The sequence below is a fragment of the Arachis hypogaea genome, chromosome 15, assembly GCF_003086295.3.
Source record: "Arachis hypogaea cultivar Tifrunner chromosome 15, arahy.Tifrunner.gnm2.J5K5, whole genome shotgun sequence".
NCBI classification, from domain to species: Eukaryota; Viridiplantae; Streptophyta; class Magnoliopsida; order Fabales; family Fabaceae; genus Arachis; species Arachis hypogaea.
The window spans coordinates 48,653,788-48,659,787 of record NC_092050.1 but is presented as its reverse complement, the minus strand read 5'-3'; the positions used below and the strand labels follow the sequence as shown (position 1 = coordinate 48,659,787).

At 35.0% G+C, this 6,000-nt stretch overlaps 1 long non-coding RNA gene across 1 annotated transcript; it reads left to right on the top strand.

Moving 5' to 3' along the window:
* The first annotated feature begins 239 nt into the window (after positions 1 to 239).
* Positions 240 to 622, top strand: LOC112747022 (uncharacterized). Its single transcript, XR_003174719.3, has 3 exons — positions 240 to 281; positions 375 to 430; positions 509 to 622. It is a non-coding gene; the product is annotated as an uncharacterized lncRNA (long non-coding RNA).
* The last annotated feature ends 5,378 nt before the right edge of the window (positions 623 to 6,000 follow it).

The window sequence follows — 6,000 nt, the reverse complement described above, 5'->3', positions numbered from 1 at the left end:
ACTGGCTAAAAACGCTAACGGGTTGGACCGGGCCCAAGTTGGGCCCAAGCCCAACATATAAATACACTTAAATGAACCCATTTCAGCCACTTTCACCCTCATAACCTAAACACAACAGCAGCTGAAGTGAGGAGAGAGGTGAGAGCTTTTCACCATTGTTACTATTCACTTTAAACTTCCCAAGCTCATATCTTGAGCTACGGAGCTCCGATCACCGCACCGTTTGCGGCTACGCATTCCTTGTGAAGAGCTCTACAAAACCCACCCAAGAAACCCTCAAGGTAATCAAGAAATCTTCCCAGTTTCTCTCTTCAAAATTTTGGGTTTTATTAGAGTTTTGAGTTAAATGGGTTTTTGTGATTTTGGATGTTTAGGTTTGCTCTAATCCTTGCTTAGCTTTGGATTTGTGTTATCAAATCTGTTGGGAAAGGTAAAAGCTCTTAAACCCTTGTGAGATTATGCTTATGTTGAACCCTAGGTTGATTTGTGGTGATTTATATGTATATAGTTTGATTATTGTGGCTTTGGGAGCTTTTGGAACTTATTTGTGCTTGTTGGAGTGGATTTGAAAGCTTGGATTGTGGTTGGAAGCTTGTTGGTGCTCATTTTGAGTTTGGGTGCATAAAGGAAATCGGCCAAGGTATGGTTTCGGTTTCCTCTATGTAGTATATAATATTCATAGGCACTTAGGCTAGTTGACCCTAAGATAGGATTGAATGTTGTTGGTGTATGAATGATTATGTGTAAACACTACAAGAAAAATACCCATTCAGGTACACTTGAAAAGTGTAGCCAAAAGTGAAAAAAAATGATGCCTTAGGCTACGGCTACGCTTTTTGGGCTACGGCTACGCTTTTTGGGGTGATTCCTATTCGGCCGTTGCCTATTCTCAAAGGCTACGCTTTTCTGCACCAAGGGCTACACTTTTGCCGTTTGGAAATAGGGTACGCTTTTCAAGTGATGCTGTCCAGGACCAAAGGCTACGCTTTTCAACTTTCATTTTTACCAGAATAGGCTACGCTTTTCAACGCTACTGCATCACTTGTAAAGCGTAGCCACATTGTATACCATAGCTACTCTATATAAGTGTAGCCTTAGGTCCCTCATTATTTTTTTTTTAATTTTCTGCATGCATATATATATATATATATTCTAATAGTTTTTTTCTATAACCTAATATTTAGTAATATGATTATATATAGTCTTGCATTTTAAATTAAATTAGTCAAATATTATAAAATAAAAATAAGTACACTATAATACTATATAAATATTCTTCAAATAATAAAAATTATCATTAAATAAATATATTTATAATGAAACAAAAGTATTAGAATGATCATAATTTTGAATATTCATACATCTCTTATTAAAATAAAAAGAAGATAAGTAAAATTAAATTAGCTTCTACAAAATAGAGTTATCCCTTAGCACATCTATAATACACTGCTCTTTATATAATTGTTTTCGTGAATAGAAATATACTAGTCCAGGAACTTAGGCCTTCTATTAATTAGTTCTTCCTTTGTCTCTCTAGCATTAGTCTTCCACCAAATATACTCATTGCTATTTATCTGAAAACAATAAAAAGGCACTTAGCATAAAGAAATGCGCCATTTTGTACCAAACCACAAGGGTTCTTAAATCAAAGTCATAAATTCTAGGTACTTGGCAGTGTAAAATCAATTGTAAAAAGCAAAAATTGTACAAATACAGAGCAACACCATGCACTTTTGCGCCAAATAGAAACTGAAAATAGAGAAAATAAAATTGAAGCCTATGCAAATTAATTCCTTAATTTGAAAGCATGATAAGGAGTGAAGCAAAAGACAGATACTAACCAGCAACATTGACAAACTTGACAAAGACATTAAAATAAATGAGCACTAAATTTTAGCAATCATAATTATTTATACTCTAACTATATCAGAATTGCAAATTGAGCAAGTAATATAATATAATTTGAAATACTAACAACAGAAATAGCAGAAAGCACTTCTCCAAAAAAACTTTGTACAACAGTAACAAGGGCGTACCTTGGGACAACTGGGGCAAGAACAAGTGCAGGATTTTGGGAGAATGCACCAGTTTCCGAAATATCAAAATTGCATGGCCTACAGCAGTGATACAAATAAAATTAGGAATCGCTCAGAGTTTCAATCTTTAAAGCTAAACAATATTAACATACTATTCATATGTGAAAATCAAAGAAAGAAAGGCACAGTTACGGCAACAACATGATTATCACCTCCCTGAGGAACGATCACATCAGCATACTTTTTTGACAGTAAAACAAAATCATCAAAGGCAGGCTTAACAAACTTTGCGTACTGCAAAATCAGCATTGTAGGCAGTAAGATATAAATCTTAGAAGTGATTGTTCACATTTTATTTGAAAACAAGGATATCCTAACATCCATAGGCTTGTCCAACTAATCTCAATAAATTCTCACAGCATTACAGCTAATACAACCATATCATTTCACTAATTCCTTTAGCCTATTTCACATTAATACATGCATATCCCATTAATTCTATACCTTACTCAGCTTCCCCTCTTAGATCAAACTACTCTTCATACATATCAACTGACATAGTCTAGCATATAACTTATTAATCCAAATCTCATGCTTCAAACTTATTAAAAAATATATACAAGAATTCATACTCATTATTAGCCTAGGTGCAATTAAACTGTGGTTACTGAGAATATTGTTGGCAATACCTGTTTAAGAACAGAGTTTATGTCCCTTACTCCACTGTGTCACGTATAATCCTACGAGCTAGTCTCACATCAACATCTGCAAACAATTGAAAGTTAAAGATAAAACTAGAGTTAATAAGGAATAAGTAGGGAAAGCTTTCATACAGTGTAAGAATAATAGATTTTGTATAATGCATAATGATATTCAAACCTAAGCTGGCAGCCAATCTAATAGGAAAAGTTTCCATTTCAATTTATTTTTTAAAAGCACTTGCATAAATGCGATTCAAAACAAGAGGACGTTAGAGATAGAGATGGAAATTTTTCCCAATAAATTCCCAGTATTTTATAAAAATACATGACATGCGATGGGACATAACAAACAAACCTGTGTCAACAAAGATCTTCATGTTCATTAAATCCTGGACATCTTGATCATGGAATACAAGAATTCCCTCCAATATAATGACATCAGAAGCATTGACCTGAGCAGAAATTAGAGACGGCAAATCAAAAACCATAAAAAAAAATACAAAATTTATTGCCACAGTAATTGTCTGATACATTTGAATGCTCATAAAATATAAAATATGGTAAATACTTCAACAGGTGCAAAATGTACTTATATTTTGTAGGACCTCATGAACTATGTTCATCTACTGATGTATGCATGAAGTAAGACTATCAAGGAAACAACAGAAATGTTTTTACATTACCAACAATTAGGACATTACCAATAATTTAGAATGTCACTTAGAAACTTTTCTGAATTTGGCAAAACCAAAATATATACGCATTGAAAAACCTAAGCAATGTGCATTAAGAGATTCAGAATTTGCATTAAGAAAATCATACCCAGAGAAGCTAACAATACTAAAAAGAGAAAAATATTGGTACTGATCATAAGTTCATAATACCAAAATAGCAATGGTGTTTTCTTCAGTGTTCTTTCCCACCCTCAACCTTGCTATGTCTTCTTCTCATTCTTGTTATGTTTCCTCCAATAAGTACTATTACAGTTACAGAAGGAGAAGGACACAACATAAGAAGTAGAACAGTGAGAGTGAGAGGTAGCAGTAGCAGTAGCAGCTCCTCCAATGAAAAGGACAAAGAAGATTCACATTCTGAAAATATTCTGAGCATCAAATCGTTGTATCTGGAAGAAATGGGAACTGCATAAATTAAAAGAAAAAAGGATTATAATCAATAAAGCACAATAGATTGAAGCTATATACTAAGAGAAATGAACAAACAATAAAACCCTGAAGAAATATAAGGTACAAACAATTGATTCATACGTTCCAATAACATTATTAATCTTGTCAACTGCTCTCTCCCTAATTTGTGAAGCTTCCAAATTAGCGATCTAGTTCTGCTTGTGGCCTGAAATGACACCAATCAACTACAGTAGTGAGATCAATTAGAGAGCAGAGTAGACCCCTTTATTATTTGTGAAAATAAGATAAAAAGTCCATTTAATCTATCCTTTGCTTGACACCAAAATTATGATAGTAAAAACATGGAACAATATAAGAACAACAACAACTAATTAGAAGATTAGAAAACCTAAAATTAGACCCCCAAACCCCCAAAAATTCACATAATCAATTGAAAATTAATACATACCATCTCTATCTCATTTAGCCATTGCAGTTCATCATCACTATCAAAATCATACGCACCTTCGAACTGAAAAGTGAGAGTGAGTTAGAGAATGAGTGAGAAAGTGAGAATACAGAACAGAGAATGGTTACCTGGTGACACGGGGTACTCCCTTCGAGCTCCTTGGCGGCGGAACAGCAGCCCGACGGTGGCAGAACAGCGAAGGCAACAAGCCCTAGCAATGGCGGTGGAGTTTCAGCAGCGACCGAGCACCCCTTTCTTCTCTCCTCCATCGCGTTTTCTCTCTTTCTCGAGCTCTCTTTCACTGGCGCTCGATAGCGGTGGAGCCCTAGGCGGCGTCGTCATTTCTTTCTTTCCTTCCCCTCTCCTCTCTTCTTCTCTTCTTCTTCTTCCTGTGCTCCCCTTTTTTGATTTCTTCTCTTTCGTGTGTGTGAGTTGAGGGAGGATGAGAGTGCGTGAGTGAGGCTGAATGGAGGATACGAAGAGGGGGAAAAATTTTACCTAATGTGAGAGCGCAGCGAACAGAAGCGACGATGAAGACGAGTGACGGTGTGGTGAGTGGTGAGTGACGAATATGAGTGACTGGTGGAGATGGTGAGTGGTGAGTGGTAACTGGTGATGGCGATCCCTTTCTCTGATTTGGGGGTGATGAGTGGCGCGAAGAAGGGAAAAGCTAAGGGTAGTGATGATCGAGTGTTATGTTTTCAGTGGCTAAGGGTTATGTTTTTTGATTTGGCTAAGTGCGTGCGCGTGTATCTTTTGGGGAAAATTCAAAAAATTTACTAAGTGTTATTGGGCATTTGACTTAGATACATTAGGCAACACTTTTGAAGCGCACCCAAAATTTAATAAATAGGCTACTCTTAAAAAGTGCTCTCTTTAATATAAAAGTGAACCCATAGATATTAACATACGGCTACACTTTATAAGTGATTTCTATAATACCTAAGGCTACACTTTTTAAATGATGCAAGAATTGTGTTTCTTTTTCTCTAAAAAATAGGCAACACTGAGAAAAGCGTAGCCTATTCTATGAATAGGCTACGCTTTTCAAATGTAACTTAAAAAAAGTGTGGCTGAATGGGTATTTTTCTTGTAGTGAAATTGATGTTAATTGTTGGTATCCTTGGAATATTGTGATTAAGGATGATTATGGAGAATTGTTGGTGTTAATGAGTATTGATGATTAGTATTGTTGATGAGGTTGTTGGTATTTAATGATTGATGATGAATAATGATGTTGTTGGAATTTAATGATTATACAGGTTGATGAGGGATGTATGATTTATTGTTGTTGATGAGGGTTTGTTGATGTGGTTGATAATGGATGATAAATATTGATATTTTAGGTAATTGAAGGTGAGTGTTGGGATTGTTGATAAATGGTTATATTGATGTTGATAGTATGATGTTGGAGTTTGATGTTGAAATTAATAATGATGATGGTTAGTAAGGGTATTATTATGTATTTGATAGTGAGAATTGATGATTATATATGGTGGAGTGGTAAATTGGATATGGAAAATGGTAAATTCTAATATGTGATAGAATTGATGTGGTTTTGGTTGGATTGGGTTATGAAAGTTGCTAAATTGAGATTCTTGTGAGTCTTGGTAAAAGTTGACTTTTGGTGTATTTTGTCTAATCATAACTTATGCCTTGGTTTTCAAAAT